The following is a 19243-nucleotide window of genomic DNA, read 5'->3' as shown; positions in this document are numbered from 1 at the left end:
CTGTTTGATATATGAGATTACATTGCAATTTAGCTTCGAATAGCTGTTCTTCTGTGTTTATGGATCCGATAAGATACAAAAAGACAGTATTTTCAGTTAATTCTTGAAAACATATTAGTATTGGGTAGAAAATTCAAAGTGAATTTTTCGCCCTTTTGATGCATAGATACAGGGGTATAACCTAGGCATTAGATAAAGGGACAGGGGGGGGTATTAGATACATGGGTATAAACTGCATACAGAGGTAAGAACTGAGCATAGATACAGGATCCTGAGCCGGACATTGAATAGAGGGGTATAAGTTAAGTATAGATACAGGGGTATGAGCTGGGCATAGATAAAAGGGTATGAGCTTGGCATAGGTACAGGGACACGAACCTGGCAGCTGGGATATATACAAGGGTATGAACTGTGCATAAATACAGGAGCATGAGCTGGACATATATTAAGGGGCACTACGGTATGAGCTTGAATGCCCAATATATTCAAGAGATCTTAAACTGGTTTTTGAATATTGCTCTGATGCTAGTAAAATAAACTGAATTGGTATATTTAAGTTGGATTTGTATATTGTAAATTGACTAAATCCATAGAAATATCTGATTTTTCTGTTTAAGAGTTAAGGTAGCAGGAGAAATTAGTCAGCACCAGCGATCCCAATGTGGTATGGTGTCTGAGGCTTCTTCTAAAGATATAAGAGGGAGGACCAAAAGCAGCAAAATTACATCTTGGTCACCATTGAAATGGAGTGCCCTACCCTATGAAAAATTATTTTCTTATAATTTCTATTATATAATTTAAATGTTTAAATTTCCATCTAAATTTTTTTTATATAACTATATTTGTTTTTTCTTATTTCACTTAATATATTTTATAGTAACATTTAGGTCACGTAATAATTTTGCTGAAGCATTTTTTTAATAATATTAATATAGCAATGACACAATTTCTTAAGTAGTAAATTACATTATTTTATAGACAATCTGTCACATGCCTTAATTAAATTTTTTACGTAAGCGAATTAATTAACTCCTGCTACGTCAGTAACCAATTTAACGAAAGGTAATTTTTTGTACTGGAGCCAAATTTCTCCTTAAACAAGGTTCAACCTGCATTGGTATTTAAATTTAAAAAAAAGTTTTTTTTTAACTGCACGTAAGGAGCGACATCAAAACTTAAAACAAACAGCAATTATTCCGTATGTAAGAGGGGCTGTCCCCTCCTCAACGCCTAGCTCTTTACGCTAAAGTTTGAATCTTTCTCGCAACTTTATTTTTAAAACAATACAAAACTTTAGCGTAAAGAGCGAGGATTTGAGGAAGGGACGACCCCTGTCATAAGTTCTAGTTTCGTCTGAATTCCTTAAGCATGAGATTCTTTGAGAATTCTTTAAGAATCACTAAGGCCTTTCAATTAGAACATGAAACTCTTTTAACAGTGCTAAAAGCAACTTTAGCGTAAAGAGGGGGGCTACTACCAAGGGGTCAATCCCTTTATTATCCTTTATCAATAATTTCTATTGTTTTTCAGTTTTAATGTTGCTCCATTCTTTCAGTTGAAAAAACTTGTTTTTTTATTTAGTTTCAGATCGTTTTTCTAAATAATATTGGAAAATCTTGATTTCCTTCCAGACAAAATTTTTTCCTCCTATGAAAAATCATTCCATGTAGAGATCCTCTCACGTAACCTCCCCCTTCCATAGGAAAAATCTCCCCTAAACACGTCTGTATACTCCCCAGTAACCAATACTATATGCAAGCAATGGGCAAAGTTCACAGCCAGCAGCTTTTCCCCTAGGGACTGTAGAAGTTTGTCATCATCAAAGATATAATCAATAGATTTTTTACTATGCTGAAAAAAGGATATCTCAAAATTCTAATCAGGTGACCTAGGGGAAAAATGAGCGTAGGAGAGGGGTTAGCTACCATCCAATATTTTTGGTCACACAAAAAGTGCACTAAAACTTTTATTTCCCGATAAAATAACCCTTTTACCAATCTACAATCGCTAATTCGAAATGATTACCCCTGGGCTAAAGAAAAAATAAATAAAAAATAAAAACGTATCCGTTATCTTTTTTCTCGCAAGAAACACAAAATTCCGCATTTTTGTACATAGGAGCTTGAATCCTCTGCATTAGAGTTTTCTGGCGAGCTGAGTTTGATGGTTTGATTTTCATTAAGATCACTTGACCGTTTGGGGTTGTTCCCTCCTTTTTTAGATTTGGCAAATTTCCTTAGGCTCGTAACTTTTGATTGGTACAATAAAGTTTGATAAATATTACATATTTTGAATAAGCATCAAAATTTGATTCTATTTATGCATCTATTGTTATTAAAACTCTTTTTTAGACTTTTGGTTACTATTGATCTACATCGCTCCTTGCATAAAGTTCGTTACCACGAACTGATTGATCTGCGCAACTCACACAAAATGTCTTATAAAAAAACCACTTCCATTGATTACAGATTGATCCCCTCCCCTCATTTCTGTGTCATTAGGCTCTAGAAAAGAGCAAGAAAAAGGAAACATATATCAGGCATCAAGGAGAAAGAATGAGTGAAGGTTTTTATATATTTTTACTTCCTGAGAAAGTCCGTAAGAAACCCTATCTGCAGCAGCGTACTTTCGTCAAAACCCTGAGGGAGGTAAAAGATGGATCCAATTTTCCCAAACCAATTGAAAATAACTATAAAAACGTGAAAAAAAACATTTGGTGCAAAAAAGGGACTTTTCATTGCTATAAAAGTGCTATAAAAGTACTTTATGGTATTATAAAGGTGAATATGTACTCAAAAAAACTGGTCTGTTTCATTTGATGCTTGAATTATGAAAATTTATCTTAGTTTTGACGTTGATGACTATAATGCAGCTCTTACCTAAAAGAGGTCTGATCAAACAGGGACACTTAAGGCCCTAGCTGTAGCTATTCTTCGCAGCCGTTTTCTTCAATGAGGTCACCCAAAGCTACTCTAGCAATTAAGCACCATTCCGAGATTCTAGACTTCTGCTTTCAGTTCTCCAGTACAGGTCAAATATGTTATAACATATTTATCTTTTCAACTCCTTTAAAATCTAAAACTCACACATGATATTGCATTTTTCGTCTTCCTAACTTCCACCCGGCGCGGTTGGCCGATGGCATCCACTAACGGCACATGTTATGCCGTTATACACAAAGTTATCACCCTCTATCGGCATCATTACAATTTGTTCGATATACCTTCATGTTTTTTTGTAGTCCTCAGCAGTACTGGGGTGGGGTGGTCACAAAAATTTTGGAAAGGGATATCCCTTTCCTCAATAGCTCACTCTTTATACTAAATTTTGACTTTTTGTTCAATTATTTATGAATCACAATTGATACACAAAGACCGTTTAATAAGAATAGAAACTTTTTAAAAAATTTAGAAAACACTTACATTACTTACAACCCTTCCCCCGAGAGCTGTGAGGGGTCAAGTCATCCTCAAAATTATAAATAATGGATCTTTAGACCATGTTGAACAAAATGGCTATCTCAAAATTTTGATAAGACAACTTTGAGACTAGGTCTTTCTATTTCCTATTAAATGAACCCTCCTCCGATCATCTAGGATCAATGGTTCGATGTGATCACCTATGTGGAAAACAAACAAATCAACACGCATCTGGGACCTTGTGTCCCACAAGTACACACCCCTTGCGTGTGTACTTCTTTTGCTGAAGTGCCATTATTTTTGGTTGAATCTTCACTAAAGCTTGATATTTTGTAAGAAATCTAAGAAAATTGAGCCATTCATGGTTTACCTTACTTTTTACTGGTTAACAATTTTGACATAGCAACAGGAGTAAGAAAAAACAAAGCAAATTTTTTGGCTTTCCTTTCCAAAATAGACTTTAGGAAAAATATGATTGTCTTGTGAAAACATGTCGCAGAAATAGACCCACAGAATTTGAGAATACTTTTTAACACAGGCATATTGGACAACCAGTATTTTTTTTCTTTGTTCAGAATAAATGAATATATTAGAAACTTGTGGATAAACATGTAAATAAACTATTTATTTTACTTTGCCTACGATTATGGGGTAAAGTTTTTTGGAAACATCCTAAGCTTTTCTCTGACTTTTAAACCTTTTAGAAAAATCTTTTAAATTTTTCAAAATTTTAGAAAATTCTGAAAATGATAGCAACAATGTTCTTTTATTACCGTGTAAGCATAATTCTTTCAATATATTTTATAGACTGTAGTAAGCCTACAGAGTTTTCCCACAAAAATCAGAATTTGCTTAGCAACGGTGGTATTTCTACTACTATGTTAAGTATATGATACGGTCCCTTCCACAAAATCTCCACCAAAAAGCTATGTGACCGATTGAACTTAGAGGATAGGATCAAACATCAAATATACACAACAAAGTGGAGCTTCATGAGTTTTAGAAGAAAATTTCTTAATTGTCAAGAAACAAAATTTAGAGTCATAGGAACTACTTGGATTAAAAGAAAAAATGTGCCTATGTTCAGGCTTTGTGCTTTCCAATCGACTTTTTGTAATATATCCAGTCATACACAAACTTTCGTTTTTAGATACTGCTACCGAACAATATTGAGGCACCACAATATAACAGTCTAATTTATAGTGTAGGAGCAACATGTCCTGTTTCAAGGGAATGGTATAATCTGATTGAAAAAAAATATTTACAGTTAAGATTACCAATGAATCAATGCGAGCGTACTGCGTCTCAAAAAATAATTGTGTTTTCATAACTGTATTAGTGTCTCAACTGTTGATAATGGTTAGCTGACACAAGATCAATGCTACCGTCTCCTTGGTTTAAAAATGATGCAATTAAAAGGATACGAAACACAAATAATACAACTTTACAAGCTAAAACAGTTATGTTGCAACACTAACGACGTAAATCAAGATGTTGCTAAGTCCGTTCAAAAAATAAATGTCTAGCTTACCTCTCTTTACGCTAAAGTTTTTTACTGTTTTCAAACAGTTCTTGGTAACGAACTGTAGTAAGGAGCGACCCGGCTCAATAGTAAACGAAACTCTAAAAAACGGAATTTCGATGCTAAAAGATATATCAAAAGAATTGGATTTTTATGCTGATTTTAAATATATAAGTTTCATCAAATTTAGTCTTTGTCATCAAAAGTTACGAGCCTGAGAAAATTTGCCTTATTTTGGAAAATAGGGGGTAACACCCCCTAAAAGTCATAGGATCCTAACGAAAATTACACCATCGCATTCTGCGTATCAGAGAACCCTATAGAAAAAATTTCAAGGTCCAATCTACAAAAATGTGGAATTTCGTATTTTTTGCCAGAAGACAAATCACGGGTGCGTGTTTATTTGTTTTTTTTTCCAGGGGTCATTGTATCGACCAAGTGGTCCTAGAGTGTTGCAAAAGGGCTCATTTTAACGGAAATGAAAGGTTCTAGTGCCCTTTTTAAGTAACCAAAAAATTGGAGGGCACCTAGGCCCCCTCCCACGCCCATTTTCCCCAAAGTCAACGGATCAAAATTTTGAGATAACCATTTTGTTCCGCATAGTCGAAAACCATAATAACTTTGTCTTTGGGGATGACTTACCCCCCACAGTCCCTGGGGGAGGGGCTGCAAGTTACAAACTTTGACCGATGTTTACATACAGCAATGGTTACTGGGAAGTGTACCGACGTTATCAGGGGGATTTTTTGGTTTGGGTGTGGGGTTCAGGGGAGGGGGCTATATGGGAGGATCTTTCCTTGGAGTAATATTTCATGGGGGAAGAGAAATTCAATGAAAAGGGCGCAGGACTTTCTAGCATTGCTATAAAAAAACAATGAAAACGTAAACATGAAAAAGTTTTTTCAATTGAAAGTAAGGAGAAGCATTAAAGTTTAAAACGAACAGAGATTATTACGCGAATGAGGGGTTCTAAAAATACTCTAGCATAAAGAGCGAAATATTTAGGAGGAGATAAATACTTCGCTCTTTATGCTAAAATTTTTTTTAAATAATTTCAACTATTTATTCTACGGCCTTTCTGATTCAGGGGTCATTCTTAAAGAATTGGGATAAAACAAGATTTAGTGTGAAGAGCGAGGTATTAACGAGGGGACCAACCCCCTCATATATATAATCAAAAATATAAGAATATAAAAGTTTGTTACGTCAGTTAATTCTTAAGTTACGTATTTTGTTTACTAATAAAAACCTTCGTTAAAAATAAAGATCTAGTTGCCTTTTTAAGTAACCGAAAAATTGGAGGGCAACTAGACCTCCTTCCCCACCCCTTATTTCTCAAAATCGTCTGATCAAAACTAATGCAAATTCAAAAAAATCTCAGAAATTAAATAAAAAAACAAGTTTTTTTAAATGAAAGTAAGGAGCGACGTTAAAACTTAAAACGAACAGAAATTACTCCTTATATGAAAGGGGCTTTTCCTCCTCGACACCCCGCTCCTTGCGCTAAAGTTTGATTCTTTCTCGCAACTCTACTTTTTAAAACAATAAAAAACTTTAGCGTAAAGAGTGAGGCGTTGAGGAGGGAACAGCCCCTTTTTTTATTTGTTGTAATTTCTGTTCGTTTTAAGTTTTAAAGTCGCTCACACTTACCTCACACTTTACACTAAAGATTAAATTTTGTCCCAATTCCTTAAGAATGACCCCTGCACCATGAAGGCCGTAAAATAAATAGTTGAAATTACAAAAAATACCTTAGCGTAAGTAGCGAGATATTAGAAAGAGGTGAAACCTTCATATGCGTAATAATTTCTCTTCGTTTTAATTTTTAATGAAGCTCTTTGCTTTCAGTTGAAAAAACTTCTTCATATTTATTTTTTCATTGTTTTTTAAAGAACTCTAGAAAATCCTGCGCCCCCTTTCATGAAAATTATCTTCCCCCATGACAAATTCCTCCATGGAAAGATTTTGCCATATTACCCCCTCCTCTCAACGACTCCCTCCCCCAAACTAAGAAAATCCCCCTAAAAACGTCTGTACACTTCCCAATAACCATTACTATATGTAAACACTAGTCAAAGTTTGTAACTTACAGCCCTTCCCACGGGGACTGTGGGGGTATTTAGTCGTCCCCATATCCCGTCCCGATATTGTAACTTCAAAAGGGCACTAAAACTTTTAATTTCTGTTAGAATGAGATAGCAAACACTTAACCGAGAAAATTTAGCCTAAGTTTAAATTTACTTCTCTAATTTATCACCTGTTTGGTTTAAACTTTAATGTTACATTTTGCCTATAGGTTGAATTTTGTCTACGCTATACCTATCTAGAATCCAAAAACAATATTTTTTGTTTTTGAATATTATTAATGAATTACTGAGATTAATGATTAGATAAAAATTGCTACTGGCATTGACAGTTGTCATGTCTTCACTATGAAAGAGCTATAATATTTTCTCGGTTAAGTGTTTGTTTTCTGTTTTAATTTCTAGCTGAAAGTCACTGGTTATATTCACTGTAATGGAAAATTTTCATTCGGATTATTTTGTTCCCGGTAGCAATTAAATTAAACAACAAGTTTTTTTTAGCCGAAAGCAAGGAGTGTCCATAAAACTTAGAACGAAAGAAATGATTCCGTATATGAAAGGGGCTGTTCCCTCCTCAACGCCCCGCTCTTTACGCTAAAGTTTTTTTTTATTGTTTAAAAAAGTAGAGTTGTGAGAAAGTCAAAATTTAGCGTAAGAGCGGGGCATTGAGGAAGGATAGTCCCATTCATATACGAAATAATTTCTCTTCGTTTTAAGTTCTAATGTCGCTCCTTACTTAAAGTTAAAAAAAAAGTTTTTTTTGTTTAATTTCTGATCGTTTTTTAATTAATACAGGTTTTCATTTTGGCTAGCCGTACATGAATAATTAAAACAAAATTTACATATTAATTTAACTTTTTGTCTAAATTTTGTCTAATTTCAAAATAACAATTTTGAGAAAAAGGGGATGGGGAAGGGGCCATAGTGGCCCTCCGAATTTTCGGTTTCTTAAAAAGACCACTACACCTTTTAATTTTATTAACGAATGTTTATATTAGTAATAAATATATGTAACATACAAATTAACTTACGTAGCGAACTTCTATGCTGATATATTTTCATTGCGTATATGAGAGGGATCAGCCCCACGTAAATACCTCGCTCTTTACACTAAAGTTTGAATTTTGTTCCAATTCCTGAGGAATGGCCCCTGGATAACAAACATCGTTTAATTAAAATAAATAGCTCTTTTGAAAATAATAATAATGCTTTAGCGTAAAGAGCAAGGTATTGAGGTGGAGAACAACAACCTCATATCTGTAATAATTTCCTTTTTTTTAAGATTGAACGTTGCTCTTTACTTTCAGTTAAAAAACTGATTTGTTTAATTTCTCCTTTTTAAATAATACTGGAATTTCCAGCGCGCCCTTCATGGAAATTTACTTCACCCATGGTATATTTCTCCGTGGAAAAATCCTCTCACGCAACTCCCTCTTCCCGATCTCCCCCACCACCACCCGAAAAATTCCCCCTGAAAACGCCAGTGTACTTCCCAATAACCAACACGATATGTAAATTATTGACAAAGCTCATAACTTGCAGCCTTTCTGCTGGGGACTCTGGGGGATTAAGTTGTCCTCAAAGAGATAGTTATTAGATATTTTAACTATGCTTAACATAATGGCAAAATAGTAAAAATGAGTGTGTGAGGGGGCCTTGTTACCCTCCAATTTTTTGTTCACTTAAAAAGGCACTAAAACTCTTAATTTCAGTTAGAATTAGCCCTCTTACGATATTCTACGACCACTGGGTCGATACGATCATCCCTGGGAAAAAAATCAAAATAAACATGCATCCGTAATCTTTCCTCTGTCAAAAATACAAAATTCTATATTTTCAAACAGTTGGTTGTAGTGATTTGTAGTAAGGAGCGACGGCTCAATAGTAAACGAAAGTCTAAAAAATTGAATTTCAATACTAATAGATACATTAAAGGAATTAAATTTAGCCTTGCCCATGAAAAGATACGAGCCTGAGAAAATTTGCCTTATTTTGGAAAATAGATGACTTTTAGGAGAGACCCCCTAAAAGTCATTGAATCTTGACGAAAATCACACCATCGCATTCGGCGTATCAGCAAACCCCACCGTAGTGATTTCAAGCTCATATCTACAAAAATGTGGAACTTCGTATCTTATGCCAAAAGTTCGATCACGGGTGCGTGTTTATTTGTTTGTTTGTTTTTTTCTTCTTTTTCCCAGGGGTGATCGTATCGACGGTAGGGGTGACAGTGGTCCTAGAATGTCGTGAGAGGGCTCATTCTAATGGAAATGAAAAGTTTTGGTGCCCTTTCTAAATGACCAAAAAAATTGGAGGTCAGCTAGGCCCCCTGCCAAGCTCATTTTTTCCCAAAAGTCAATGGATCAAAATTTTGAGATAGCCATTTTGTTCAGCATAGTCGAAAAACATAATAAGATGTCTTTGGTGACGACTTGCTCCCCCAGAGTTCCCAGGGAGGGGCTACAAGTTAAAAACTTTGACCAGTGTTTACATACAGTAATGGTTATTGGGAAGTGTACAGACGTATTCAGGGGGATTTTTGTTGTTGTTGGGGGGGGGATGAGGGGAGGAAGCTACGTGTAAGGATCTTTACTCGGAGGAATGTGTCAAGGTGGCAGTGAAATTCCATGAAGGGGGCTCAGGATTTTCTAGTATTATTTAAACAAAACAATAAAAAATAAATAGGAAAAAGTTTTTCAACTGAAAGTAAGGATCAGTATTAAAACTTAAAAAGAACAGAAATTATTATGAATATAAGGGCTTCATCTCCTCCTCTTTACGCTAAAGTACTTTTAGTAATTTCAACTATTTATTCTACGGCCTTTGTCATTCTTAAAGAATTGGGACAAAATTTAAGCTGTAGTGTAAAGAGCAAGGTACAGACGAGGGGGCAAACCCTCTCATATAGGTAATAAAAACACACAAATATACAAATTCGTTACGTAAATTAATTTGTAATTTATGTATATTTATTTCTAATTTAAATATTACTAAAAATATTAACTAAATATTAAATAAATATTACTAAATATTACTAAGTTACCTTTTTAAGAAAACTAAAAAGTTAGTTACCTTTTTAAGTTACCAAAAATTGGAGGGCAACTAGGCTCCAACGCCCCTTTTTTGAATCAAAATCGGCCGAACCAAAATATATGAAGGTCATTTAGCCAAAAAAAATTAAGGTGCAAATTTCGTTTTAATTATTCATGTGTGGTCAGTCAAAATCAAAACATGCATTAATTAAAAAGCGTTCAGAAATTAAATAAAACAAACATATTTTTTAATTGCAAGTAAGGAGTGAAATTAAAAATTAAAACGGACAGAAATTATTCCGTATATGCAAGGGGGTGTCTCCTCCTCAACGCATCGCTCTTTAAGCTAAAGTTATTTATTTCTTTAAAAAGCAGAGTTGTGACGTAGAGTCAAACTTTAGCGTAGAGAGTGAGGCGTTGAGGGGTTGAGACAACCCCTTTCATATACGGAATAATTTCTGTTCCTTTTAAGTTTTAATGTCGCTCCTTACTTGCAGTAATTTATTTATTATTTTTTTTTTAGTATAATAGTTGGAGATAGGAGCTTGAAAGCTCTACAGTAGGGTTCTCTGATACGCTGAATTTGATGGTGTGATTTTCACTAAGATTATATGACTTTAGGGGGGTTTCCCTCTTTTTTCGAAAATAAGACACATTTTTTCAGGCTCTTAACTTTTGATGGAGAACATTAAATTTGATGAAATTTATATATTTAAAATCGAAATAAAAATCAAATTCTTATGACGTATATAGCCTACCGGTATCAAAATTCCGTTTTTAGAGTTTTGGTTACTATTGAACCTGGTCGCTCCTTACTACAGTTCGTTACCATGAACTGTCTGATCTTTCAGTTTCAAACAAAGGCTAAGCTTTAGCCTTATATAAAAAAGATACAAATCTCAGCCTTAAATTATTTCCATGAAGGGCAGTTATGATGAACTAGAAATTTCTTTGTACGGTGATAGCGACTGCTTGTTTGCAAACGGCTCTCTCGTGTCTAGCAGTTCGAAAAAGAAAAATTTTGGTGAAAGTGACAAATATTTTCAGAAATACTTACAATCCCGGGAAACTGAAGACATGTTCAAAGACTGGCTCATAAATAAACCAAGTGTGATTCGGTAATTTGCTAATGATGTAATGCTGAACTGAGATACCGTAAGGGAAATAATGATTTGACGAACCATGCTATGTTGAAAACCCACAAGAAAAATTTGGCCATTCCGAAGAATAATGCACGTATTTTCCGCAGGGAGAACATTCCATGGGGAAGGAGGTTTCCAGGATGAAATTTTGAGGGGAAATTGTACACTTGGGTGATTTGCCAGAATTCCTAAACAATTTTTTTATTTGTTTTAACTTTCTCATTATTGACCCATTCTTACGCGTGGAGATGTTAAGGGTAATTGTCAGGGATAAATTTTTGACGGGACTGAATTGTCTAGAAGATATTTCCGGGGAGAGGAGGGATTTTCCGTGAAGGTGGAGCCGGATTTCCAGGCATTTTTAAAAAAAACATTTGAAATAAAATAATAAATTCTTTTTTTCATCTGAAAGTACGCCTAAGGAGCAACATTAAAACAAAAAAAAATATATTAATATATTACTGGGGTTTCTTCCCCCCCTCTCCGCTTCAACACTTCTTTTTTTGCGCTTCTGCTTGAATTTAGTCCCGATTCTGTAAGAATTAAATAAAAAAAACCAATTTTTTAGCTGAAAGTAAGGAGCGACATTAAAACTTAAAACGAACAGAAATTACTCCGTATATGAAATGAGTTGTCCCCTCCGCAATCCCTCGGTCTTAGGCTAAAGCTTTAAATTGTTTTAAAAAGTAGAATTGTGGCAGAGTCAAACTTTAGCGTAAAGAGCGAGGGATTGCGGAGGGGATGTAATGGTTATTACACGGGGGATGTATATTGTAATGGTTATTGGGAAGTGTACAGACGTTTTCAGGGGGATTTTATTTTGTTTGGGGTTGGGGCTGAGGAAGGGGGCTATGTTGGAGGATCTTTCCTTGGAGGAATCTGTCATGGGGGAAGAAAAATTCAATGAAAAGGGCGCAGGATTTTCTAGCATTACTATAAGAAAACAATGAAAAATAAACATGAAAACGTTTTTTCAAATGAAAAGAAGGAGTAGCATTGAAACTTAAAACGAACAGAGATTATTACGCATATGAGGGGTTCTAAAAATACTTTAACATTAAGAGCGAGGTATTTAGGAGGAGATAAATACCTCGCTCTTTATGGTAAAGTATGTTTAGTAATTTCAACTTTTTATTCTACGGCTTTTCTGATTCAGGGGTCATTCTTAAAGAATTGGGACAAAACTTACTATTTAGTGTTAAGAGCGAGATATTAACGAGGGTACAAACCCCCTCGTATACATAATAAAAATATAAGATTATGAAAGTGTGTTACGTAAGTTAATTCTTAAGTTAAGTATATTTTTTACTAATAAAAACGTTCGTTAAAAATTAAAAGTTCTAGTTGTCTTTTTAAGTAACCGAAAAATTGGAGGGCAACTAGGCCTCCTTCTCCACCCCTTATTTCTCAAAATCGTCTGATCAAAACTAAGAGAAAGCCATTTAGCCAAAAAAAGAATTAATATACGAATTTCATTTTAATAATTTATGTGCGGAGAGCCAAAACCAAACTTGCATTAATTCAAAAACGTTAAGAAATTAAATAAAAAAATAATTTTTTTAGCTGAAAGTAAGGAGCGACATTAAAACTTCGCTCTTTACTTCTTCGCTCAATCCCTCGCTCTTTACGCTAAAAATTGACTCTTTGCCACAATTCTACTTTTTGAAACAATTAAAAGTTTTAGCGTAAAGAGCGAGGGATTGCGGATGGGACAACCTATTTTATATACGGAGTAATTTCTGTTCGTTTTAAGTTTTAATGTCGGTCCTTACTTTCAGCTAATTTTTTTTTTTTTTATTTAATCAAAACAAAAGCCATGCACCCATCCAGGGTTAGGTTCTTTAGTATGAAAATTATATATGCATATATATATATATATATATATATATATATATATATATATATATATACATATATAACGTTTAACAATTACTAATGTAAATATATATATATATATATATATATATATATATATATATATATATATATATATATATATATATATATATATATATATATATATATATATATATACATATTATGTCTCATTGATTAAATGGGTTGATAGAACAAATTTAAACCTTAAAACAAATCGCCCAGTACTATCTATGAAAATTTTGTATAAGACATTTTCAAGAAAAAAAATTGTTCCATACAAACAATACTTAGAAACGATAGGAAAACTTTCCTCAAGACAGTGGATTTCAAATCAATGAATGTTTCGACCATCAAACAGTTCGTGGTAACGAACTGTAGTAAGGAGCGACCCGGCTCAATAGTAACCAAAACTCTAAAAAATGGAATTTTGATACCAATAGCTACATCAAAAGAATCGCATTTTAATGCTGGTTTTGAATATATAAGTTTCATCAAGTTTAGTCTTACCCATCAAAAGTTACGAGCCTGAGAAAATTTTCATTATTTTAGAAAATAGAGGGAAACGCCCCCTAAAAGTCATAGAATCTTAACAAAAATCACACCATCAGATTCAGCGTATCAGAGAACCCTACTGTAGAATTTTCGAGCTCCTATCTACAAAAATGTGGAATTTTGCATTTTTTGCCAGAAGGCAGATCACGGATGCGTGTTTATTTGTTTTTTGTTTTTTTTTTTTCCCAGGGGTGATCGTATCGACCCAGTTGTCCTAGAATGTTGCAAGAGGGCTCATTCTAACGGAAATGAAAAGTTCTAGTGCCCTTTTTAAGTAACCAAAAAAATTGGAGGGCACCTAGGCCCCCTCCCACGCTAATTATTTTCCCAAAGTCAACGGATCAAAATTCTGATAGCCATTTTATTCAGCGTAGTCGAAAACCTTACAATTATGTCTTTGGGGACGACTTACTCCCCACAGTCCCCGTGGGAGGAGCAACAAGTTACAAACTTTGACCTGTTCTTACATATAGTAATGGTTATTGAAAAGTATACAGGCGTTTTCAGGAGGATTTTTTTTTGGTTTGGGGGAGGGGTTGAGAAGAGGGGGATATGCTGGGGGAACTTTCCTTCGAGAATTTGTAATGGGAGAAGAAAATTTCCATGAAGGGAGAGCAGGATTTACTAGCATTATTTATTAAAAACAATTAAAAAATAAAAGTGGAAAAGCTTTTTCAGCTGGAAGTAAGGAACAGCAATAAAACTTGAAACAAACAGAAATTATTACCCATATGAGGGGCTCACCTCCTTCTAATACCTCGCTCTTTACGCTAAAGTATTTTCAGTAATTTCAGCTACTTATTCTACGGCTTTTGTGATTCAGGGGGTCATTCTTAATGAATTGGGATAAAATTTAAGCTTTAGTGTAAAGAGCGAGGTACTGACGATGGGGCGAATCCCCTCATATATGTAATAAAAACATGAGAATACAAAAGTTCTTTACGTAAGCTAATTTATAAGTTACGTAAATCTTTTACCAATAAAAAGATTCGTAAAAAATTAAAAGTTCTAGTTGCCCTTTTAATTAACCAAAAAATCGGGGGGCAATTAGGCTTCGTCCCCCGCTCTTTTTTTCTCAAAATCATTCGATCAAATTTATGAGAAGGCCATTGAGCCAAAAAAAAAAATTATGCAAATTTCGTTTTGATTATTCCTCTGCGGAGAGCCAAAATCAAAACATGCATTGATTCAAAAACGTTCAGAAATTAAATAAAAAAAACAAGTTTTTTTAACTGAAAGTAAGGAGCAACATTAAAACTTAAAACGCACAGAAATTACTTCGTATATGAAAGAGGCTGCTTCCTCATCAACGCCCCGCTCTTTACGCTGAAGTTTTTTACCGTTTTAAAAAGAAGAATTGAGAGAAAGAGTCAAACTTTAGTGTAAAGAGCGGGACGTTGATGAGGAGGCAGCCCCTTTCATATACGAAGTAATTTCTGTTCGTTTTAAGTTTTAATGTCGCTCCTTACTTTCAGTTAAAATAACTTGTATTTTTTTTATTTAATCTTCTATAAGAACCATGTATGCCCTCACGGCATAACTTACTACGTCTGCCCCTAGCCCTGGGGGGGAGAGGGGGGTTCGTCGACTACAGAGTTCTATTATCTGACATTTAAACTATTTTTAACAAAATGTATATCTCAAAATTTTATCTTGTATATTTGGGGAAAAAGGGCGTGGGGGGCTAGTTTCCCTCTGATCTGTTTTGGATCTTTGAAAGTGAACTAAAACTTTCAGTTTCGAATCAAATGAGCCTTCTCTATTGTTTGTACGAGCATCCCTTCTATAAGAACCATATATGCCCCCAGGGTATATTTTACAATACTTGTCCCCGGGCCGTGGGTTTTTGTCAACCCCGGAGTTTTTATTATCTGATGTATGAGCTATTTTTAACAAAGTGGCTGTCACAAAAATTTTATTGGATGGGTTTGGGATAAAATGGCGTTGGGGTTTTTTTTTGGGGGGGGATCTAATTACCCTCTGATCCCTTTTGCTCTTAAAAAGAACTAGAAATTTCAATTTTCAATGGATGAGCCCATCTTATTCTTCAATGATTGCCTTTAAATTTGTCCTATATCCAGATGAGGATGGTGTATTCATTTAATCAATATATTCAAAAATTAGAACATTTCTGGTAAAATTAAATGGCTCTTGTGTTTAAGCAGTCGTTCCAAGGGTGACTGTGAGGATGAGCAGGGGGGCTCCAGAACCAGCCTTCTCCCTGGCTGAATGACGCTGCCTTTTATTTGTATATTTTTGTTTTGAAGTTTATCAAACAGTTCGTGGTAACACGGAGGGGACAACCCATTTTATATACGGAGTAATTTCTGTTCGTTTTAAGTTTTAATATCGCTCCTTACTTTCAGTTTAAAAAACTAGTTTTTTTTAGTTAATATTATAAAGCATTGGGAATACAGACTAGAGCAGGTAAGACTTCCCCTTCCCACGCCCACGAGGATTACTCTATGGCCGCCCATGATTTGTTCTCACAGAATTGGATGAAAAGTCTAATTTTAGCATACAGAGTGGAAGGGGAGTGGCTGAGAAAAGTATAGCCCATATTAATGAAAGAGTAATTTTTGCTCATTTCAAAAATTTGTGTTTCTCTTTACTTTGCTAGGATATTTCTCTTCATTTTAAAGAAATTTTATTGCTGTTTACTCTTATTTGAAAACCTGTTTTTGTATTTTATAGTATCGATGAATGAATATTATTGTTACTTTTCTGTTAAATTGACCCAACTCAAGAATTATGATACGTAAAACTTGAGAACAAACCTAGAATCGGTTTTTCATCTGTCTGTATCAAGAAATAATTAGCTTACGCTCAGTGAAAAACAAGGGGGTGGTGACAAAATACATTAGACGCATAAATGGAGCTATTTACTTGTATATCAGGGGTGGGGGTAAAGTGTTTGGACAGCATGAAGTTAGAAAACAATTCTTACATCATAATCCAGTGTATCTCGTCCTGTGTATTTTTCTAGTTTTATGTCCTGCTTGTATTGTAATTTACGGTTTTCAGCGGCAATATTTATTTCTTGTCATTTGTAAAAGATCTTTACACTTATGGCCTAAAATTAGAATGACAATTGTTTTTTTTAATTTGTTCTTTTATAAGATTTGATTGATTTTGTAAATATGCATGGAAGTAAGAAAGCAATTAAAAAAAGGTATATCAAAAGACGAATATGAGAAATTTGCATATTGATATTCTGGTGAGAAAAAAACTAATACTATCGCTTGTTCCCTCCTTCCCCCTCAAAGAATTTCCTCAAGGCAAATTCCTTGAGGGGAAAATTTCCCCCACAAGGAAGCTTTCTCGAAGATGACATGTGGGTCTTCCACATGGAAGATATAGGGGCACGTGAGAAATGTTGAGAAAACAACGGGATTTTGGAAGAAGTCAGTGTTACAAGACTTAACAACAATTTACACTAAATGGTGGAAAGAATTAGAAGAATTTGTTTTGGCTCAGAAATTTTGTATAGATGTGAGTGAAAAAAAACTAAAAACATTTCTACTTGACCCACGGTAAGAGTGAGAGGTCACTCCTTTAGCAATCAAAAGATTTGTATATAATATCACTGAAAACTGCACACATACCTTAGGATTAGGACAAAATCCCCCACCCCGAGTGATCGGCCGCCATTTAGTAGTGAGAAAAACAAATTATGCTAGCCATGTATTACATCGGTGGCTAACAAGAGCTTTCAAAAGACTTCTTATGCACGAAAAAGGCTTGCAAAAAATTCTCGTGTTACGAGCCAACAAGATTTTTTCGATCAGGTAAAATTTGTGATTTGTTTGTTAATATTTTTGTTAAATTCGCAAGTGGTAAATAAATATAATGACTTGCTTTGGAAAGTGACTAGTTTGGGAAGTTAGGGCCCCTGTGAGGGGAGGGTTTGGACAAAAAAATTAGGGAGAACAATAATGGATAATGACTTTGTGACACCTTGATTCGTGCTGGTCCATAAAGTACACCTCACGAAACTTTCGAAGAAAACAAATTTAAAGGTGAACAATTTCCAGATAAAGTTTACCTTAGAGAGAGAGAGAGAGAGGGGGGGGGGTCAATGGCTGTCACCTTTTGTAAAAGCATGACTGAATATATTTTACAAGCTATAAGCGCAAATCTTCGACTGCCGCCAAGATAAACATGCTGCCCATCTCTTATAGTGACACAAGGTAATTATCTTCGAATCCTGAACTATCGGCAGAAAAATAAAATCATATGTTCCAAAGTTGTCAAGATATTTTATTAAAATACAAGCAACCCAAGTATCTCCTGTTTGAAGGGCCTTGCATTGCAAGTGTTTACCAGGGGTGCCAATGGGGGAGAGGGTCAGTTGCCCCTGGATTTCTCCGGGGATTTAAATTTTTATATTTTCATTGATAAATACTTTTTTTGGTATTTTCATTGGGAGAAAAAAACGTGAAAAAAAACAAATTACCCCCTCCCCCTTGGCCTAAAATATATTCCTCTCTCCCTAAATGTTCGTGTGCTGGCGTCACTGGTGTTTACTATATGATGAATAACTATTCCAGCTGGTTGTTGAAGAGAGCCTTGTCGGCAACCTCTATGAATTTTGATCTGCAGTCATATTGAGGGTAGTTGGAAAAAAACCTTGCCATTTCAGGGTCGATTCCAGGATTTTTTCGTGGGGGGGGATTAAAAAGGAATTTTTTCGTGGGGGTGATTGCAGAGTAAACTTAAGAAAATGGATCAAACATTTCTTTATAGCCATTTTTGTTCCGCTTTTACGATTCATACAAACATTTCGGAGGGGTTCAAACCCCGACTGGATAAGGTCTTGTTCCAAGTCAAGAAACTGTTCTGATGTCCCTCCACCAAATCTATGATCTTTCCTTGCTTCCATTCACCGCACTAAGACTCAATTCTTGAAGAACTATTATGGTATAGTTGACGGCAAACGGGAAATATACAGTAACATGCGACCGGTTTTAGCAAGCACATTGGATCAAAAAGTAACAATTGGACAGAAGGAGTTTGATAGGAGAGGCAACACTGGCAAAGGAACATCACTTTAATCAGTTGTGCATACATAGTTATTATAATCTAGGACGATGAAATTTGGCAGGCGTATCAGGGACCGGACCTAATTAAATTAGAAATTGTCGTCTTTCTGATGCAACCATCTGGGGGGAGGTGAAGGGCCGGTTAATTCGGAACAAATAGAACAAATGAAGACTTTTTAAATTACGAACAGTCGATCAGATCTTAATGAAAATTTGATGTTTTGAAGGATATCATGTCTCAGAGCTTTTATTTTAAATTCCATCCGGATCTGGTGACATTGGGGGGGGGGAGTTGGGAGGAGGAAACCTAAAATCTTGGAAAACACTTAGAGTGGAGGGATCGGGACGAAACTTGGTTGGAAAAATAAGCACAAGTCCTAGATACATGATTGACACAACCGGAACAGATCTGCTCTCTTTAGGGTAGTTGGGGGGAGGGAGGGTTAATTTTGAAAAATTCGAAAAAATGACGTATTTTTAACTTACGAAGGAGCGATCGGATCTTCATGAAACTTTATATTTAGAAGGACTCGTAACTCAAATCTCTTATTTTAAATCTCAACCAGATCCAG

This window comes from Artemia franciscana, chromosome 17, assembly GCF_032884065.1.
Source record: "Artemia franciscana chromosome 17, ASM3288406v1, whole genome shotgun sequence".
In the NCBI taxonomy this organism is placed as follows: Eukaryota; Metazoa; Arthropoda; class Branchiopoda; order Anostraca; family Artemiidae; genus Artemia; species Artemia franciscana.
Note: the sequence above shows the minus strand (reverse complement) of the source record.